The sequence below is a fragment of the Macaca nemestrina genome, chromosome X (assembly GCF_043159975.1).
Source record: "Macaca nemestrina isolate mMacNem1 chromosome X, mMacNem.hap1, whole genome shotgun sequence".
NCBI lineage: Eukaryota > Metazoa > Chordata > Mammalia > Primates > Cercopithecidae > Macaca > Macaca nemestrina.
In genome coordinates this window covers 89714210-89735927 of record NC_092145.1, presented here as the reverse complement: position 1 = coordinate 89735927, position 21718 = coordinate 89714210, and the positions used below count along the sequence as shown (strand labels likewise).

Here is a 21718-nt window from a genome sequence, read left to right as displayed (position 1 = left end):
GACAATCTAATAAGGTCACACCACAAGGGACTAGAGAAATGGGAACAAACCAAATCCAAACCCAACAGAAGAAGAGTAATAACACATATCAGAGCAGAACTAAATGAAATTGAAACAAAAAAAGGACAAAAGATAAATAAAACAAAAAGCTGGTTCTTTGAAAAGATAAACAAAATTAGGAGAACATTAGTGATATTAACTAAGAAAAGAATAGAGAAGATCCAAATAAGCTACGTTAGAAATGAAATGAGAGAAATTACCACTAAAAACACAGAAATACAAAAGATTATGTAAGGTTACTATGAACACCTTTACATGCACAAACTAGAAACCTTGCAGAGATAGATAAATTCCTGGAAATAAACAACCCTCCTGTATTAAACCAGGAAGAAATAAATCTCTGAACAGACCAACAAGAAGTAGCAAGATTGAAACAGTAATAAAAAAAAATGCCAACAAAAATATATCCAGAAAGGGTGTGGAGATCCTTTAAAGAACTAAAAGTACATCTATTGTTTAATCCAGCAATCCTACTACTAGTTATCTTCCCAGAGAAAAAGAAGTCATTATACGAAAAAGATACCTGCACATGCATGTTTATAGCAGCACAATTTGCAATTACAAAAATAGGGAGCCAGCTCTATTGCCCATCAGTCAATAAATGTGGTGTATGTATACCGTGGAATACTGCTCAGGTATAAAAATGAATGAAATAATGGCATTTGCAGCAACCTGTATAGAATTGGCGACTCTTATTTGAAGTGAAGTAACTCAGGAATGGAAAACCAGATATCTTATGTTCTCACGCAGATGTGGGAACTAAGCTATGAGAAGCAAAGACATAAGAAGGATACATTGGAATTTGGGGACTTGGGGAAAGGGCAGAGATTGACGAGGGATAAAAGACTACACATTGGCTACAGTATACACTAGTCAGGTGATGGGTGCACCAAAATCTCAAAACTTACCACTAAAAAACTATTCGTGTAATGTAACACCATCTGTTCCCAAAAAGCTTATTGAAATAATAATAATAATAATAATAATAATCAGACACACACACAGTCCAGGACCAGACAAATTCACAGCTGAATTCTATCAGACATTCAAAGGAAAATTGGTAGCAATTCTATTGACACTATTTCAAAAGATAAAGAAAGAGAGAATCCTCCCTAAATCATTCTACGAGGTCGGTATCACCCTAATACCAAAACCAGGGAAGGACATAACAAAAAAAGGAAAATACAGACCAATATCCCTGATGAAGATAGATGTAGAAAGTCTCAACAAAATATTAGCTAACTGAATCCAACAGCATATCAAAAAGATAATCTACCATGAACAAGTGGGTTTCATACCAGAGATCCAGGAATTATTTAACATATACAGGTGAATAAATGTGATACACCACATAAACATTATTAAAAACAAAAAGTATGTGATTGCCTCAATAGCTGCAGAAAAAGCAGACAAAATATAACAACTGTTTATGAGCAAAACCCTCAGCAATATCGTCATAGAAGGGACATATGTTAAGGTAATAAAAGCCATCTATGACAAACAAAGGGCCAACATTATACAGCATGGGAAAAAGTTGAAAGCATTTCACCTGAGAACTGGAACAAGACAAGGATTCCCACTTTCACCTCTTCTATTCAACATAGTACTGGAAGTCCTAGCCAGAGCAATCAGACAAGAGGTAGAAATCAGGATCATCTAAATCAGTAAAGAGAAAGTCAATCTGTTACTGTTCGCCAATAATATAATCATATCTTTAGAAAACCATAAAGACTCATCCAAAAAGCTTGTAGAACTCATAAATGAATTCAGTAAATTTTCAGGATACAAAATGAATGTACATGGATCAGTAGCATTGCTATACACCAACAGCAACCAAGAGGAATCAAATCCAGAACTCAACTCCTTTTACAATAGCTGCAAAATAAAATATTTAGGAATATACCTAACCAAAGAGGTGAAAGACCTCTACAAGGAAAACTGCAAAACACTGCTGAAAGAATTATAGATGATACAAATAGAAACACATCCCATGCTCATGGATGGCTAGAATCAATATTGTGAAAATGACCATACTGCCAAAAGAAATCTACAAATTTAATGCAGTTCTCATCAAAATACCACCATCATTCCTCACAGAACTAGAAAAAAATTATCCTAAAATTTACATGGAACCAAAAAATTCCCCACAAATCCAAAGCAAGACTAAACAAAATGAACAAATCTGGAGGCATCACATTACCTGACTTCAAACGGTACTATAAGGCTATAAGTCACCAAAGCAGCATGGTACTGGCATAAAAATAGGCTCATAGACCAATGGCACAGAATAGAGAACCTAGAAATAAACCCAAATACTTACAGCCAACTGATCTGCAACAAAGCAAACAAAATAAACTGGGGAAAGGACACCCTATTCAGCAAAGGGCGCTGGGATAATTGGCAAGCCACATATAGAAGAATGAAACTTGATAATCATCTCTCACCTTATTCACTTCGAGATGGATCAAAGATTTAAATCTTCTAAGACCAGGAACCATAAGAATTATGGAAGATGACATGGGAAAAACTCTTCTAGACATTGGCTTAGGCAAAGACTTCATGACCAAAACCCAAAAGCAATTGTAACAAAAACAAAGATAACTAGGTGGGACTTAATTAAACTAAAAAGCTTCTGCACAGCAAAAGAAACAATAAGCAGAGGAAACAGACAACCCACAGAGTAAGAGAAAATCTTCACAACCTATGTATCTGACAAAGGACTAATATCCAGAATCTACAAGGAATTCAAACAAATTACCAAGAAAAAAAATCCCATCAAGAGAATTTTAAAAATAATTTTAACTAGACAAAAATGAAAATACTAATTATTAAAATTTGTGGGATGCAGTGAAAGAAGTGATTAGAGGGAAATTCATAGCATTGAATGCATATATTATACAACAATAAAGATCTAAAATTGAGGATCTGAGCTGCTTCTACCAGAGGATACTAGGAAAAGATTAGCAAATTAAATTCAAGCCATTATGGAATATAGTATGGAGGTTCCTCAATATGTTAAACATGGAACTACCATATGACCAGAAATTCTTCTTCTGGGTATATACCCAAAGGAAATGAAATCAGGACCTCACAGAGAAATGTGCACTCCTATGCTTATTGTTCATTCATAATAGCCAAAATATAGAAATAAACTAAGATTTTTTTGACAGGTGTATTAGTCAGTTTTCATACTGCTATAAAGAACTGCCTGAGACTGGGTAATTTATAAAAGGAAGAGGTTTATTTGACTCACAGTTCAACATAGCTGCAGAAACCTCAGAAAACTTACAATCATGGTGGACGGCAAAGGGAAAGCAAGGCACCTTCTTCACAAGGCAGCAGGAAAGAGATGTGCCAAGCAAATGGGGAATAACCCCTTATAAAGCCATCACATCTCATGAGAACTCGCTCACTATCACAAGAATAGCATGGTGGAAGCTGCACCCATGATTCAATTACCTCTCCCTGGTCTCTCCCTTGACACGTAGGGATAATGGGGATTATGGGGATTACAATTCAAGATGAGATTTGGGTGGGGACACAAAGCCTAACCATACCAACAGGTGACTATAAATGAATAGTGATATACAGTCAGGAACTACATAATGACTTTTCAAAATAGAAAGCATGAAGTTCAGAAGGATTGACTGGTGAATTCTCAAACATTTAAGGAAGAAATTGTATGAATTCTCTACAGTGCTTTTTAGATTTTGCAAGAAAAAGGAATACTTTTTAATTCATTTTGTGAGACTATCATTACTATAAGGCCTACAACACAGGAAAACACAATAAAGGAAAACTACTGACCAATATCTCTGATAAACAGATGTAAAAATTATCAACAGAATATTAGCAGATGGTGTCCAACTATATATAAAAATAATTATTCAGTACAAGTAAGTGGTATTTATTCCAGGCATGCAAGGCTGATTTAACATTCAAAAGTCATTAATGTGAGATTACAAAGGAACTGGAAAGCCTGAATGGCCAGAACGAGGGGAGGTTCCTGAACTGGCCAATAATAATATAAGCATCAAAGATGGAATGCCCTAGGTTTTAGAGCTCAAATTCTGCATTTAAATTAGATGTTAGGAGAAAAATGGCAACTAACAGGCAGGACTAAATTGCACCTTCCGCTCAGATAGACAGAGCAGTGTGTGGAGACTCACAGTATGAAATTTTCCTCCAAGAACTACGTCGGGAACATACCAGGAAAGCTGAGAGAATCCACAGACCCTTTGAAGAAAACGGCTTGCTGCTAGAGGCTCTGTGAGATAGCTAAAAAACTGTAAGTGCCCAAAGTGTGAGAGGGGGAACGTCTACTCCCAAACACACATCCTTACTGGGGAACCTGAGGTTCCAGATTATGGGAGAAGGATTTCACCTTACATAGAGCTGAGATGAATTTAGAGAGCCAAGTGAAATATAGGGGTAGAGGGAAGCAGCAGGATAAGCCCTGTGGGCACTATTGATCCCCAGGGAAGTAATTCCTGAGTTTGTCTCACAGGGGTGTTTGAGTAGGGCTGCCAATAGAATTGGAGAAAGAGCACAGGGAGAAGGAAACTTCCAGATGAACTTCGTAACAATTTCAACTGAACGTGAAGTTTCCTGGAGAGAATTTGGGGGAAGGGTGAATGGGGAGTGCAGATACCAGCAGAGAAACCACAGCAGGAGGGCAGTCAAGAAACCTGAAAGCCCTGCTTGCTTTCTGTTCACCAGCTGCCTGGATATAAACTTGGTGCTGTTGAGGGGGCAGGGTGGGAGTAAGACTTGCCTTTTGGGCTGTGTGGGAGCTGGGTGAGGCCTCTTCTGGCTTTCTCCCACTCATCTGATGACCTCTATGACATAACAGAGACAGTCATAATCCTTCTGGGAAAGCAATTTTATCAGCCTGAGAAAAAGACCCCTAGCCCCCACAGCAGCTAAAGCAAACCTGGCCCAAGGAGAGTCTGAACTCAGATAGCCTAACCCTGCCCCCACCTGGTGGTCTTTGTCTACCCACCCTGGTAGCCAAAGATAAATGACATATCTCTTGGGAAGACTATGGACCTGCCCATCACAGGAGGAATCTGAGTACTTATCCAGTTAATCCTAGGGCAAGCTTGTATCCCCCCATACTACCGCAGCTGATGCTGTCTTGAAAGCATCATCTCCTGGCTAAACCAACACAAGACCACCAAAGGCCAACAAACACAAAAGTACCGAGCTAAACAAAATTACAACCAAACCTTCACTCCCCTGCTACTTTTTAAATTAAACTAAAAAGCTTCTACACAGTGAAAGAAATAACCAGCAGAGTAAACAGACAACCTACAGAATAGGAGAAAAACTCTGTGAACCATGCATCTGACAAAGGTCTAATATCCAGAATCTACAAGAAACCCAAACAAATCAACAAGAAAAAAAGAAAAAAAAGCCATCTCATCAAAAAGTGGGCTAAGGACATGTATAGACAATTCTCGAAAGAATATATACAAATGACCAGCAAACATATTTAAAACAATGCTCAACATCACTGTTGATCAGGAAAATGCAAATCAAAACCACAATGCAATACCTCCTTACTCCTTCAAGAATGCCATAATAAAAATAAAAATATAATACATGTTGGTGTGGATATGGTGAAAAAGCAACAATTTTACACTACTAGTGGGAATGTAAACTAGTACAACCACTATGGAAAGTTGTATGGAGATTTAGTCAGGGACTGAAAGTAGATCTACTATTTCTTTTTTTTACTTTTTATTTTTTTATTTTTTTAATTAATTTATTATTATTATCATACTTTAAGTTCTAGGGTACATGTGCATAACGTGCAGGTTTGTTACATATGTATACTTGTGCCATGTTGCTGTGCTGCACCCATCAACTCGTCAGCACCCATCAACTCGTCATTTACATCAGGTATAACTCCCATTCTGTAGGTTGCCTGTTCACTCTGATGGTAGTTTCTTTTGCTGTGCAGAAGCTCTTTAGTTTAATTAGATCCCACTTGTCAATTTTGGCTTTTGCTACCGTTGCTTTTGCTGTTTTAGACATGAAGTCTTTGCCCATGCCTATGTCCTGAATGGTACTACCTAGGTTTTCCTCTAGGGTTTTTATGGTATTAGGTCTAACATTTAAGTCTCTAATCCATCTTGAATTAATTTTCGTATAAGGAGTAAGGAAAGGATCCAGTTTCAGCTTTCTACTTATGGCTAGCCAATTTTCCCAGCACCATTTATTAAATAGGGAATCCTTTCCCCATTTCTTGTTTCTCTCAGGTTTGTCAAAGATCAGATGGCTGTAGATGTGTGGTATTATTTCAGAGGACTCTGTTCTGTTCCATGGGTCTATATCTCTGTTTTGGTACAAGTACCATGCTGTTTTGGTTACTGTAGCCTTGTAGTATAGTTTGAAGTCAGGTAGCGTGATGCCTCCAGCTTTGTTCTTTTGACTTAGGATTGTCTTGGCAATGCAGGCTCTTTTTTGGTTCCATATGAACTTTAAAGCAGTTTTTTCCAATTCCGTGAAGAAACTCATTGGTAGCTTGATGGGGATGGCATTGAATCTATAAATAATCTTGGGCAGTATGGCCATTTTCACGATATTGATTCTTCCTATCCATGAGCATGGTATGTTCTTCCATTTGTTTGTGTCCTCTTTGATTTCACTGAGCAGTGGTTTGTAGTTCTCCTTGAAGAGGTCCTTTACATCCCTTGTAAGTTGGATTCCTAGGTATTTGATTCTCTTTGAAGCAATTGTGAATGGAAGTTCATTCATGATTTGGCTCTCTGTTTGTCCGTTACTGGTGTATAAGAATGCTTGTGATTTTTGCAGATTAATTTTGTATCCTGAGACTTTGCTAAAGTTGCTTATCAGCTTAAGGAGATTTTGGGCTGAGACAATGGGGTTTTCTAAATATACAATCATGTCATCTGCAAACAGGGACAATTTGACTTCTTCTTTTCCTAACTGAATACCCTTGATTTCTTTCTCTTGCCTGATTGCCCTAGCCAGAACTACCAACACTATGTTGAATAGGAGTGGTGAGAGAGGGCATCCCTGTCTTGTGCCAGTTTTCAAAGGGAATGCTTCCAGTTTTTGCCCATTCAGTATGATATTGGCTGTGGGTTTGTCATAAATAGCTCTTATTATTTTGAGGTACGTTCCATCAATACCGAATTTGTTGAGTGTTTTTAGCATGAAGGGCTGTTGAATTTTGTCAAAAGCCTTTTCTGCATCTATTGAGATAATCATGTGGTTCTTGTCTTTGGTTCTGTTTATATGCTGGATTATGTTTATTGATTTGAGAATGTTGAACCAGCCTTGCATCCCAGGGATAAAGCCCACTTGATCATGTTGTATAAGCTTTTTGGGATTACATAAAAAGAACAAATCGACGTCTGATTGGGGTGCCTGAAAGTGAGGGGGAAAATGGCACCAAGTTGGAAAACACTCTTCAGGATATCATCCAGGAGAACTTCCCCAACCTAGTAGGGCAGGCCAACATTCAAATCCAGGAAATACAGAGAATACCACAAAGATACTCCTCGAGAAGAGCAACTCGAAGACACATAATTGCCAGATTCACCAAAGTTGAAATGAAGGAAAAAATCTTAAGGGCAGCCAGAGAGAAAGGTCGGGTTACCTACAAAGGGAAGCCCATCAGACTAACAGCAGATCTCTCGGCAGAAACTCTAGAAAGCCAGAAGAGAGTGGGGGCCAATATTCCACATTCTTAAAGAAAAGAATTTTCAACCCAGAATTTCATATCCAGCCAAACTAAGTTTCATAAGTGAAGGAGAAATAAAATCCTTTACAGATAAGCAAATGCTTAGAGATTTTGTCACCACTAGGCCTGCCTTACAAGAGACCCTGAAGGAAGCACTAAACATGGAAAGGAACAACCGGTACCAGCCATTGCAAAAACATGCCAAAATGTCAAGACCATTTAGGCTAGGAAGAAACTGCATCAACTAACGAGCAAAATAACCAGTTAATATCATAATGGCAGGATCAAGTTCACACATAACAATCTTAACCTTAAATGTAAATGGACTAAATGCTACAATTAAAAGACACAGACTGGCAAACTGGATAAAGAGTCAAGACCCATCAGTCTGCTGTATTCAGGAGACCCATCTCACACGCAGAGACATATATAGGCTCAAAATAAAGGGATGGAGGAAGATTTACCAAGCAAATGGAGAACAAAAAAAAGCAGGGGTTGCAATCCTAGTCTCTGATAAAACAGACTTTAAACCATCAAAGATCAAAAGAGACAAAGAAGGCCATTACATAAAGGTAAAGGGATCAATTCAACAGGAAGAGCTAACTGTCCTAAATATATATGCACCCAATACAGGAGCACCCAGATTCATCAAGCAAGTCCTTAGAGACTTACAAAGAGACTTAGACTCCCATACAATAATAATGGGAGACTTCAACACTCCACTGTCAACATTAGACAGATCAACGAGACAGAAAGTTAACAAGGATATCCAGGAATTGAACTCAGCTCTGCAGCAAGCAGACCTAATAGACATCTATAGAACTCTCCACTCCAAATCAACAGAATATACATTCTTCTCAGCACCACATCACACTTATTCCAAAATTGACCACATAATTGGAAGTAAAGCACTCCTCAGCAAATGTACAAGAACAGAAATTATAACAAACTGTCTCTCAGACCACAGTGCAATCAAACTAGAACTCAGGACTAAGAAACTCAATCAAAACCGCTCAACTACATGGAAACTGAACAACCTGCTCCTGAATGACTACTGGGTACATAACGAAATGAAGGCAGAAATAAAGATGTTCTTTGAAACCAATGAGAACAAAGAGACAACATACCAGAATCTCTGGGACACATTTAAAGCAGTGTGTAGAGGGAAATTTATAGCACTAAATGCCCACAAGAGAAAGCAGGAAAGATCTAAAATTGACACTCTAACATCACAATTAAAAGAACTAGAGAAGCAAGAGCAAACGCATTCAAAAGCTAGCAGAAGGCAAGAAATAACTAAGATCAGAGCAGAACTGAAGGAGATAGAGACACAAAAAACCCTCCAAAAAATCAATGAATCCAGGAGCTGGTTTTTTGAAAAGATCAACAAAATTGACAGACCGCTAGCAAGACTAATAAAGAAGAAAAGAGAGAAGAATCAAATCCACGCAATAAAAAATGATAAAGGGGATATCACCACCGACCCCACAGAAATACAAACTACCATCAGAGAATACTATAAACACCTCTACACAAATAAACTAGAAAATCTAGAAGAAATGGATAATTTCCTGGACACTTACACTCTTCCAAGACTAAACCAGGAAGAAGTTGAATCCCTGAATAGACCAATAGCAGGCCCTGAAATTGAGGCAATAATTAATAGCCTACCAACCAAAAAAAGTCCAGGACCAGATGGATTCACAGCTGAATTCTACCAGAGGTACAAGGAGGAGCTGGTACTATTCCTTCTGAAACTATTCCAATCAATAGAGAAAGAGGGAATCCTCCCTAACTCATTTTATGAGGCCAACATCATCCTGATACCAAAGCCTGGCAGAGACACAACAAAAAAAGAGAATTTTAGACCAATATCCCTGATGAACATCGATGCAAAAATCCTCCATAAAATAGTGGCAAACCAGATTCAGCAGCACATCAAAAAGAGTTATTTGCTATATTAACAGGTTAAAGAAAAATCATGTGATCATTCCAATAGATGCAGACAATGCATTTGACAAAATCCATCATCCATTTTTAATAAAATATCTCAATAATCTAGGCATAGAAGGAAACTTTCTTTGCCTTCTTTCAAAATTATATAGCTAGTATAAAACTTAATGTTGGAAGACTGCATGCTCTCCTACTTAGGTCTGCAACAAAATAAGAATTCCACTTGAACACTTTTATTTAACATTGTGCTGTAACTTCTAGTCAGTACAATCAAACATGAAAGTTTGAAGGACCCTAAGTAAATTTACAAAAATCAAACATATTTCTACATACCAGCAATAAACCTTGAGAATTTTAAAAGTCAATACTGTTTATAATAGTATAAAAATTACCAAATACATAGAGATGAACCTGATTAAAAAATGTGCGAGACCTGTACACTGAGAATTGTGAAACATTGCTGACAGTAAGTAAAGAAGACCACGTAAAATAGACAGATCTACAATACTCTTGGATCAGAAGACTCAATTTTGTTAAAGTGTCAGCTTTACCCAAATTGAGATATAGATTGAATGCAATCTCAAACTTTCAAACAGGTTTTTAAAAAGAAATTCACAAACCAATTTTAAACCTCATTTGAAATTACAAAATATCTAGTGGTGCCAAAACGTTATGTGGAAAATAGTGTAAAGTTATAGGACTTACAATATCAAGATTAGAAATCTAACTTAAGACAGTGTGGTAATGACAATATAGATGAATAAATCAAAGGAAGAACATACTGAATTCAGAAATAGGCTTATATACATACATATCAATTTTCAACCAAACCTGAAATTTCATGGAGAAAGTATAGTTTCTTTAACTAATGGTGGTAGAATAATTGAGTAACCATAGGCAAAAAAAAAGAACATTTACACATATCTCACAGTGTACAATAATTAAATCAAACCCAGTCATAAACCTAAATGTAAAACCAAAAATTAAAAAGTACACTTTTAGAAGAAAAAAATGGGGAATAATTTTTGTGTTATAGGGTCAGACAAAAATGTATTAGGTGTGACACCATAGAATGATCAATAAAGAAAAATAATAAATAAATTGGAGTTCATAAAAATTTTTCTGCTATTTGAAAGACATTTTTAAAATATTGTAAAGACAAGCTATAGACTTGGAGAAAATATTTACATTGTACAAGTGTAATAAATGTTTTAATCTCAATAAGAAGTAATAAAAAAACAAATAAATAATGGACACAAGCTTTGAACAGGTATTTTATCAATGAAGATATGGAGATGGCAAATAAACACAAGAAACAATGATAAATATTATTTCTGATTAAAGAAATTCAATTAAAGTCACAATGACATATCACCACACATCTATTACACTGTCTTAGCTTTAAAAAGTTGATTATACTTTAAGTTCTGAAATACGTAATAACCCTAGGGATTAAGTACTATTTAGTTAAACTTTAAATCTCAGAGAAATGGGGAACTAAAACTTAATCACTAAACTCCATAAAATATTAAACAGAGCAGGGATTGAACTCCAGGTCTGTCTCACTCCACAATCCTTTCCCAATCTGCAACATTAAAAAAGAAGAAGATATTACCATTTACTTAATATATTGGAGGTAGCATAGGAAGTTGAAACTAAGCAAATAGTGGTTTTATATTTATTTAGTGTTGGAAATCAGACTCTTTAAAAGATAAAGATCTATTAGACTAAAGTATCCCTTGTGATCGTTAGTTATTTGGTAACACTATCAAGGTTTCCCATGCAGTACCTTTTCCTGTGTATTTTCTTATCTAGAAAGCCTTTCTCCCTTTCTCTGCCTGAGAAACTCCCACCCTTCTTTTTCCTTTCCTCATTCTTTCTTTTGATCCTTTGAATCATTCATTACTCCTATTGTGTTTTCTTTGCAGTTTGTGTCTATAAGAAATTTGTTATGTTATTATTCATTATTTAAATGTTCATTTTCCCAGTTGGATTTTGAGTTTCTGGAGGAACTCCTCAGTGCCCTTCAAAATTGTACCTCATACTCAGTGGGTTAATAAATGGGCGATATCTCTCATTTTCGTGGATTAAAGGGACAGTGTGTTATAATGGCAAGAACACTATAACTGCATGAGTCATTTAACCAAATCTCTATTTTCTCTTCTGTAAATGGTGGATGTTGGGCTAGATAGCTTCCAATATTATTTCTAAATCTACTGTTGTCTGATTTACCCAAGTGCTGTTTTTACTGCCAGTAAAAAACATACATAGAAATCACTGAGAAATGACCTTTTGCTATATTTATTTATTTCTTCTATTTCTACTGTGCCAAGCAATATAAGAACTCATACCTTCTCTATCATGATAAAAATCAAATGCCTACAGATGTAGCATAAGGAAAAAAGTAATTTTCTGCATGCAGTTCTGATTTTCTTTTGCCTGTGTTAATTGAAAATCCATCAACAGAAATGAACTTTTTGTTACAAATATATTTTTTTAAAGTTGATTATAAGAAATGTTGACTAGGTTATGGAACAACTAGAGCTCTCATACACTGTTAGTGGGATTGTAAATTGTCCAACATTTTGGGGAAAAGTTTGGCATTACTAAAATGTTAAATGTACACTGATATAGATTCAGCCATTCCACTCTTAGATTTATTTATGTATTTTTTTTTCTTAGAGATGGAGTCTCGCTTTGTTGTCCAGTCTGGAGTGCAGTGGTGCGATTTCGGCACACTGCAACCTCTGCCTCCCGGGTTCTAGCAATTCTCCTGCTTCAGCCTCCCGAGTAGCTGGGACTACAGGCACACGCTGACAAGGCCGGCTAATTTTTTTGTGTGTTTTAATAGAGATGGGGTTGCACTGTGTTGCCCAGGCTGGTCTCAAACTCCTGAGCTCAGGCAATCCACCCGCCTCGACCTCCCAAAGTGCTAGGATTACAGGCATGGGCCACTGCACCCCGCCCACTCTTAGATATTGGGGTCCATGCCGGGGGTGGTGGAGAATGAAAGGACACAAAAGACAAAGACAAACAGAGGACATGGCGGCCGCACTCAGAGCCTCCGCCTCTCTTTATTTATACTCCATAAGCCCCACGTCAGCAGAAAGGACACAGTGCAAAACAAACTCTTTTCCCAGATGCAACCTTCTACTCAGTTCTTTGTTTCTATGTTCTTCCTTATTTGCCCGCCTTCTTGGCGCCTACGGGAGTTCATTAAAAGTTCAATTGGAGATACTGTCCTTGAGCCCTATCTATTCTTAGCATACTGTTTTCAAAGGCCCCTGCACTTAGATATTTAACCAAGATAAATGAAATCATAGGTGCATACAAAGATTGTTATACACATATTTATAGCAGCTCTAAAAAGGAAAATAACCTAAAAGTCTATTAACAGGTGAGTGAATAAGAAAGGTGTTGTATATTCCTTCAGTAGAATACCACTCAGCAATAAAAAAGAATTACCATTGATACATGCCACAAATTGGATAAATCTCAAGTAGTTACGCTGAGTGAAAGAGTGTGACAAATTAGAATATTTTGTGTGATTTTATTTATATGAAATTATAGAAAATGCAAACTAATCTGCCATGACAGAAAGCAGGTAAGTGGGTATGGTGAGAGGCTGCAAGAATTAACTATATCAAAGCATGAGAAAACTGTTAATGATAGTAGATATACTCATCTTCTTGATTGTGGTGATAGTATTCTAGGCATACGCGTATGTGAAAACTTATAAAATTGTAGAGTTCAAATGTTTAGTTTATTGGTATGTACTTACAACTTAGTAAAGGTGTTTAGAGTTTTGACAGTCTTTAAAGTAATAGCAATATCCAGATATTCAACAATGTCAATACAGTGTCTAGTATCCAGTCAAAACTTACTATAACTAAAAAAGCAGAGATATGTGTCCACGAATTAGAATAAAAATCAGTCAAGAGAAAAGCACCCTCAAATGCCTAAGGTTTAGAATTACTGAATCCTTTAAAACATTGAATTTAAGTATAATCTAGGATATAAGGTAAAATATAAACATTATGTACAGATAAATGAGCAATGGAAAAGGAACCTAGTGGGACTTTTGAAACTAAGAAATACAATATGAGAAATCAAAAAAGTCTTGAAGAGTTTTACAGCCTATTAGTGAAAATAAACAACAAGTTAATTGGAAACATAGGAAAACAAATTATGCACAATAAATTGCAGAAGAAAATGATCCTGGGGAAAAAATGACGAGACCCTTAATTATCTGAGAGACAGTATCAAGTAGTCTAATATGTATGTGTATTCCAAAACAGGGTAAAGATTTTTTTGAATAAATTATTGTTCACAGAATCAAGAAACTCAACAAACCTGTAGTAGAATACACAAAGAAAGCCACTCGCTGAAGCACGGCATAAGCAAATTGTTGGAATCAGTGATAAAGACAAATATTTAAAGTTGTCACCAGAAAGAAAACACATTTCTGTATGGGACAAAGATAAAACTTTACTTTGATTTCTTGTAAGAAATAGTGAAAGCCAACAGACAATGGAATGCAACCTTTAATAAAACACTAAAATAAAGCAAAACTGCCATGTTAAGTTTATTATATTCAGCAAAAAATATTCTTCAAAAACAAGTGTAAAGTAAACACATTTTTAGTGACACAAACACTGTGGAAATTCCTCATAAGAACACCTGTAGTACAAGATACATGTTTCTACATCAGTACATGGAACATTCTCCAAAACAGACCATATGATAGGCCAAAAAACAAGTCTCAGTAAATTTAAGAAAATCAAAATTATATTAACTACTCTCTCAGACCACATTGGAATAAAATTAGAAAATAACTCCAAAAGGAACCCTCAAAACCATAAAAATATGTGCAGAGAAACACATAGGCTAAAAATAAAGGATGGAGGAAGATCTACCAAGCCAATGGAAAGCAAAACAAAGCAGCAGTTGCAAACCTGGGGTCTGATAAAACGGACTTTAAACCAACAAAGATCAAAAGAGACAAAGAAGACCATTACATAATGGTAAAGGGATCAATTCAACAAGAAGAGCTAACTATCCTAAGTATATATGCAACCAATTCAGGAACACCCAGATTCATAAAGCAACTCCTTAGAGACCTACAAAGAGACTTAGACTCCCACACAATAATAATGGGAGACTTTAACCCTTTGTAAATATTAGACAGATAAATGAGAAACAAAGTTAACAAGGATATCCAGGACCTGAACTCGGCACTGCATCAAGTGGACCTAATAGACATCTACACAACTCTCCACCCCAAATCAACAGAATATAAATTCTTCTCAGCACCACAACACACTTATTCCAAAATTGACTATATCTTTGGAAGTAAAGCACTCCTCAGCAAATGCAAAAGAACAGAAATCACAACAAACTGTCTCTGAGACCACAGTGCAATCAAATTAGAACTTAGGATTAAGAAACTAACTTTCAAAACTGCACAGCTACATGGAAACTGAACAACCTACTCCTGAATGACTACTGGGTAAATAACAAAATGAAGACAGAAATAAAGATGTTCTTTGAAACCAATGAGAACAAACACAAAACGTACCAGAATCTCTGAGACATGTTTAAAGCAGTGTGTAGAGGGAAATTTATAGCACTAAATGCCCACAAGAGAAGCAGAAAAGATCTAAAATTGACACCCTAACATCACAATTAAAAGAACTAGAGAAGCAAGAGCAAACAAATTCAAAAGCTAGCAGAAGGCAAGAAATAACAAAGATCAGAGCAGAACTGAAGGAGATAGAAACACAAAAAGCCCTTCAAAAAAAAAAAAATGAATCCAGGAGCTGGTTTTTTGAAAAGATCAACAAAATTGATAGACTGCTAGCAAAACTAATAAAGAAGAAAAGAGAGAAGAATCAAATAGACACAATAAAAACTGATAAAGGGGATATCACCACCGATCCCACGGAAATACAAACTACCATCAGAGAATACTATAAACACCTCTATGCAAATAAACTAGAAAAAGAAGAAGTGGATAAATTTCTGGATGCATACACCTTCCCAAGACTAAACAAGGAAGAAGTTGAATCTCTGAATAGACCAACAGCAGGCTCTGAAATTCAGTCAATAATTAATAGCTTACCATTCAAAAAAAGTCCAGGACCAGATGGATTCACAGCTGAATTCTACCAGAGGTATGAATAGGAGCTGGTACCATTCTTTCTGAAACTATTCCAAACAATAGAAAAAGAGGGAATCCTCCCTAACTCCTTTTATAATGCCAGCATCATTCCGATACCAAAGCCTAGCAGACACACAACAAAAAAAGAGAATCATAGATCGAAATCCCTGATGAACATCGATGGGAAAATCCTCAATAAAATACTGGCAAACCGAATCCAGCATCACATCAAAAAGCTTATCCACCACGATCAACTCGGCTTTATTCCTGGGACACAAGCCTGGTTCAACATAAGCAAATCAATGAGCACAATCCATCGCATAAACAGAACCAACGACAAACACCACATGATTGTCTCAATAGATGCAGAAAAGGCCTTTGACAAAATTCAGCAGCTTTCATGCTGAAAACTCTCAATAAACGAGATATTGATGGAACGTATCTAAAAATAATAAGAGCTATTTATGACAAACTCACAGTCAATATCATACTAAATGGGCAAAAACTGGAAGCATTCTCTTTGAAAACTGGCACAAGACAGGGATGCCCTCTCTCACCACTCCTATTCAACATAGTGTTGGAAGCACTGGCCAGGGCAATCAGACAAAAGAAAGAAATAGTGTATTCATTTAGGAAAAGAAGAAGTCAAATTGTCCCTGTTTGCAGATGACATGATTGTATAATTTAGAAAACCCCATCATCTCAGCCCAAAATCTCCTGACGCTGATAAGCAACTTCAGCAAAGTCTCAGGATACAAAATTAATGTGCAAAAATCACAAGCATTCTTTTACACCAATAACGGACTAACAGAGAGCCAAATCATTTGTGAACTTGCATTCACAATTGCCACAAAGAGAATAAAATACCTAGGCATCCAACTTACAAGGGATGGGAAAGACCTCTTCAAGGAGAACTACAAACCACTGCTCAACGGAATAAAAGAGGACACAAACAGATGGAAGAACATTCCATGCTCATAGATAGGAAGATTCAATATCATGAAAATGGCCATACTGCCCAAGGTAATTTATAGATTCAATGCCATCCCCATCAAGCTACCAATGAGTTTCTTTACAGAATTGGAAAAAAACTACTTTAAAGTTCATATGGAGCCAAAAAGGAGCCCACATAGCCAAGACAATCCTAAGCAAAAAGAACAAAGCTGGAGCCATCATGCTACCTGACTTCAAACTATACTATAAGGATACAGTAACCAAAACAGCATGGTACTTGTACCAAAACAGATATATAGAGCAATGGAACTGAACAGAGGCCTCAGAAATAACACCACATATCTACAACCATGTGATATTTGACAAACCTGACAAAAACAAGAAATGGGGAAAGATTCCATATTTAATAAATGGTGCTGGGAAAACTGGCTAGCCATATGTAGAAAGCTGAAACTGGATCCCTTATATAAAAATTAATTCAAGATGAATTAAAGACTTAAATGTAAGACCTAAAACCATAAAAAACCTAGAAGAAAATCTAGACAATACCCTTCAGGGCATTGGAATGCCTGGGCATACGAATGGGCAAGGACTTCATGACTAAACACCAAAAGCAATGGCAACAAAAGCCAAAATAGACAAATGGGATCTAATTAAACTAAAGAGCTTCTGCATGGCAAAAGAAACTACCATCAGAGTGAACAGGCAACCTGCACAATGGGAGAAAAATTTTGCAATCCACCCATCTGACAAAGGGCTACTATCCAGAATCTACAAAGAACATAAACAAATTTACAAGAAAAAAACAACCCCATCAAAAAGTGGGCAAAGGATATGAACAGACACTTTTCAAAAGAAGACATTCATACAGCCAACAGACACATGAAAAAATGCTCATTATCACTGGTCATCAGAGAAATAAAACTCAAAACCACAATGAGATACCATCTCACACAAGTTAGAATGGCAATCATTAAAAAGTCAGGAAACAACAGGTGCTGGAGAGGATGCGGAGAAATAGGAACACTTACACTGTTGGTGGGAGTGTAAACTAGTTCAGCCATTGTGGAAGACAGTGTGGTGATTCCTCAAGGATATAGAACAGAAATACCATTTGACCCAGTGATTCCATTACTTGGTATATACCCAAAAGATTATAAATCATGCTACTATAAAGACACATGTACATGTATGTTTATTGCAGCATTATTCACAATAGCAAAGACTTAGAACCAACCCAAATGTCCGTCAATGACAGACTGGATTAAGGAAATGTGGCACATATACACCATGGAATACTATGCAGCCATAAAAAAGGATAAGTTCATGTCCTTTGCAGGGACATGGATACAGCTGGAAACCATCATTCTGAGCAAACTATCACAAAATTAGAAAACCAAACACCACATATTCTCACTCATAGGTGGGAATTGAACAATGAGAACACTTGGACACAGGGTGGGCAACATCACACCTCAGGGCCTGTCATGGGGTGGGGGGCAAGGGGAGGGATAGCATTAGGAGAAATACCTAATGTAAATGACAAATTAATGGGTTCAGCAAACCAACATGGCATATGTAAACCTATATAACAAACCTGCACATTGTGCACATGTACCCTAGAACTTAAGGTATAATTTTAAAAAAGAAAAAAGAAAAGTAACTAAGAGCTGGCATATTGGAGAGTGAAATAAAACTTGAAGAACAACCAATACAGTAGCAGAGGGTTTCTTGGTTTTCTCCCTCTACTATCCCATAAATTTAATCTGAAGACAGACTGGAATGGTGAGTTGCACAAAGGGAACAGACAGTACCTCTGGGAGAAACCCATCTTTCTTGTCAGAGCATTGAGAACAGTGACCTCTGTGGGTTGGATATTGTGAAAGGAATCACTGAGGCTCTATTTTTTTTTTTTCCAGCCCTTCTCCAATGCCTGCCACAGTAATGAATCTGCACCTCTGTGCTGGCAGCACAGGCAACAAAAACGGTGAGGAAAAACTCATCTCTTTGGATAAAGGAGCCAAAAAATAAAAAATAAAAATGTGCCCCTCTTGTGCAAAGGATGGGAAATCACCATTATTATCTGTCTTAGAGCTCTCAGGCTGCTATAAGAAAATACTAAAAACTAGGTAGTTTTTAAAGAACAAAAATATATCTCACAGTTCTGGAGAATGGGATGTCCAAGGTTAAGGTGCCAGTAGATTGAGTATATAGTGAGGTCTCATTTCCAAGTTTAAAATAATGTCTTCACTCTGTCTCCTCACCTGGTGGAAGGGAAAAGCAGCTCTCTGGGACATCTTTTGTAAGGACACTTATCCCTCTCATGAGAGCTCCACCCTCATGACCTAATCACCTCTTACATTGCTCATTAATTTTTTTTTTTTTTTTTTTTTGAGACAGAGTCTCCTTCTGTGGCCCAGGCTGGAGTGCAATGGTGCAATCTCAGCTTACTGCAACCTCTGCCCTCTGGGTTCAAGTGATTCTCCTGCCTCAGCCTCTTGAGCAGCTGGGACTGAAGGCATGTACAAACACACCTGACTCATTATTGTATTTTTGGTAGAGATGGGGTTTCACCATGCTAGCTAGGCTAGTCTTCAACTTTTGATCTCAAGTGATTCGCTCATCTTGGCCTCCCAAAGGGCTGGGATTGTAAGCATGAGCCACCATGCCCTGCCTGGTTGTTAAGTTTTTAACACGAATTTTGAGGGGGACACAAACATTCAACCCATAGAATTATTTTTCTGTGTTTTCTCTTACTACATTATCCTAATGATGGTTTCTATTTTAAGTGTGGAGTCTAAAATTATGGGAGAATTTTATTTTTTAAGTCAAATATCAAGAAAATGCCTCCTGCTAGTCACATAATTTGGGAAAAATTCTGGAGATGAGAGAGCCGAAGAACTGATCTCTTAATTTTGTGTGTGACCCTATACAACTTCAGGCTCATCTTCAATTTGTGGGTGCACATAATATATCCAAAGAAGCATAGCAAAGGCTTTAAGAACTAAACTATAATGTAAACTAATGCCTAAGTTGCAGACAAACCTATGATTCGCACTTACAAAGGGCAGGCCCAAACAGCTTATCAAAGGTTTTGAAAAATGACATCTTAACAAGCACAGAAAGTGAGACAGAATTTGTGATCCAAATATAACCAGGTTAACTGTCTACTAAAACAAACACAAATTAAGTGTTTTTCAGAATTTTAAAACTATACTATGCCTATGTCCTGAATGGTACTACCTAGGTTTTCCTCTAGGGTTTTTATGGTATTAGGTCTAACATTTAAGTCTCTAATCCATCTTGAATTAATTTTCGTATAAGGAGTAAGGAAAGGATCCAGTTTCAGCTTTCTACTTATGGCTAGCCAATTTTCCCAGCACCATTTATTAAATAGGGAATCCTTTCACCATTTCTTGTTTCTCTCAGGTTTGTCAAAGATCAGATGGCTGTAGATGTGTGGTATTATTTCTGAGGACTCTGTTCTGTTCCATTGGTCTATATCTCTGTTTTGGTACCAGTACCATGCTGTTTTGGTTACTGTAGCCTTGTAGTATAGTTTGAAGTCAAAACACCAAAAGCAACGACAGCAAAAGCCAAAATTGACAAATGGGATCTCATTAAACTAAAGAGCTTCTGCACAGCAAAAGAAACTACCATCAGAGTGAACAGGCAACCTACAGAATGGGAGAAAATTTTTGCAATCTACTCAGCTGACAAAGGGCTAATATCCAGAACCTACAAAGAACTCAAACAAATTTACAAGAAAAAAACAAACAACCCCATCAAAAAGTGGGCAAAGCATATGAACAGACATTTCTCAAAAGAAGACATTCATACAGCCAACAGGCACATGAAAAAATGCTCATCATCACTGGCCATCACAGAAATGCAAATCAAAACCGCAATGAGATACCATCTCACACCAGTTAGAATGGCAATCGTTAAAAAGTCAGGAAACAACAGGTGCTGGAGAGGATGTGGAGAAATAGGAACACTTTTACACTGTTGGTGGGATTGTAAACTAGTTCAACCATTATGGAAAACAGTATGGCGATTCCTCAAGGATCTAGAACTAGATGTACCATATGACCCAGCCATCCCATTACTGGGTATATACCCAAAGGATTATGAATCATGCTGCTATAAAGACACATGCACATGTATGTTTATTGCGGCACTATTCACAATAGCAAAGACTTGGAATCAACCCAAATGTCTGTCAGTGACAGACTGGATTAAGAAAATGTGGCACATATACACCATGGAATACTATGCAGCCATAAAAAAGGATGAGTTTGTGTCCTTTGTAGGGACATGGATGCAGCTGGAAACCATCATTCTTAGCAAACTATCCCAAGAACAGAAAACCAAACACCGCATGTTCTCACTCATAGGTGGGAACTGAACAATGAGATCACTTGAACTCGGGAAGGGGAACATCACACACCGGGGCCTATCATGGGGAGGGGGCAGGGGGGAGTGATTGCATTGGGAGTTATACCTGATGTAAATGACGAGTTGATGGGTGCTGACGAGTTGATAGGTGCAGCACACCAACATGGCACAAGTATACATATGTAAGAAATCTGCACGTTATGCACATGTACCCTAGAACTTAAAGTATAATAATAATAAAAAATAAAAAACTATACTAAATAGTATAATATTGAAATTTTTAAGAATACAACCCTTTGTCAGATGAGTAGATTGCAAAGGGTTGTATTCTTAAAATTTTCAATATTATACTATTAAGTATAGTTTTAAAATTCTGAAAAAAATTTAATTTATGTTTGTTTTAGTAGACAGTTAACCTGGTTATATTTGGATCACAAATTCTGTCTCACTTCCTGTCATCTGACAAAGGGCTAATCTCC

At 36.9% G+C, this 21718-nt stretch overlaps 1 protein-coding gene across 16 annotated transcripts in view; it reads left to right on the top strand.

Moving 5' to 3' along the window:
- Positions 1-21718, top strand: part of LOC105476707 (zinc finger CCCH-type containing 12B) — a 433900-nt gene that overhangs the window by 283291 nt on the left and 128891 nt on the right. For 6 of the 16 annotated variants that reach the window (XM_071088671.1, XM_071088668.1, XM_024791214.2 and 3 more), the window contains one exon: positions 18761-18828. The exons of the other annotated variants lie outside the window; for them this stretch is intronic. The gene's annotated coding sequence lies outside the window, so the exon portion shown is untranslated. The remainder of the gene's footprint in view (positions 1-18760; positions 18829-21718) is intronic. 16 annotated transcript variants of the gene reach the window in all.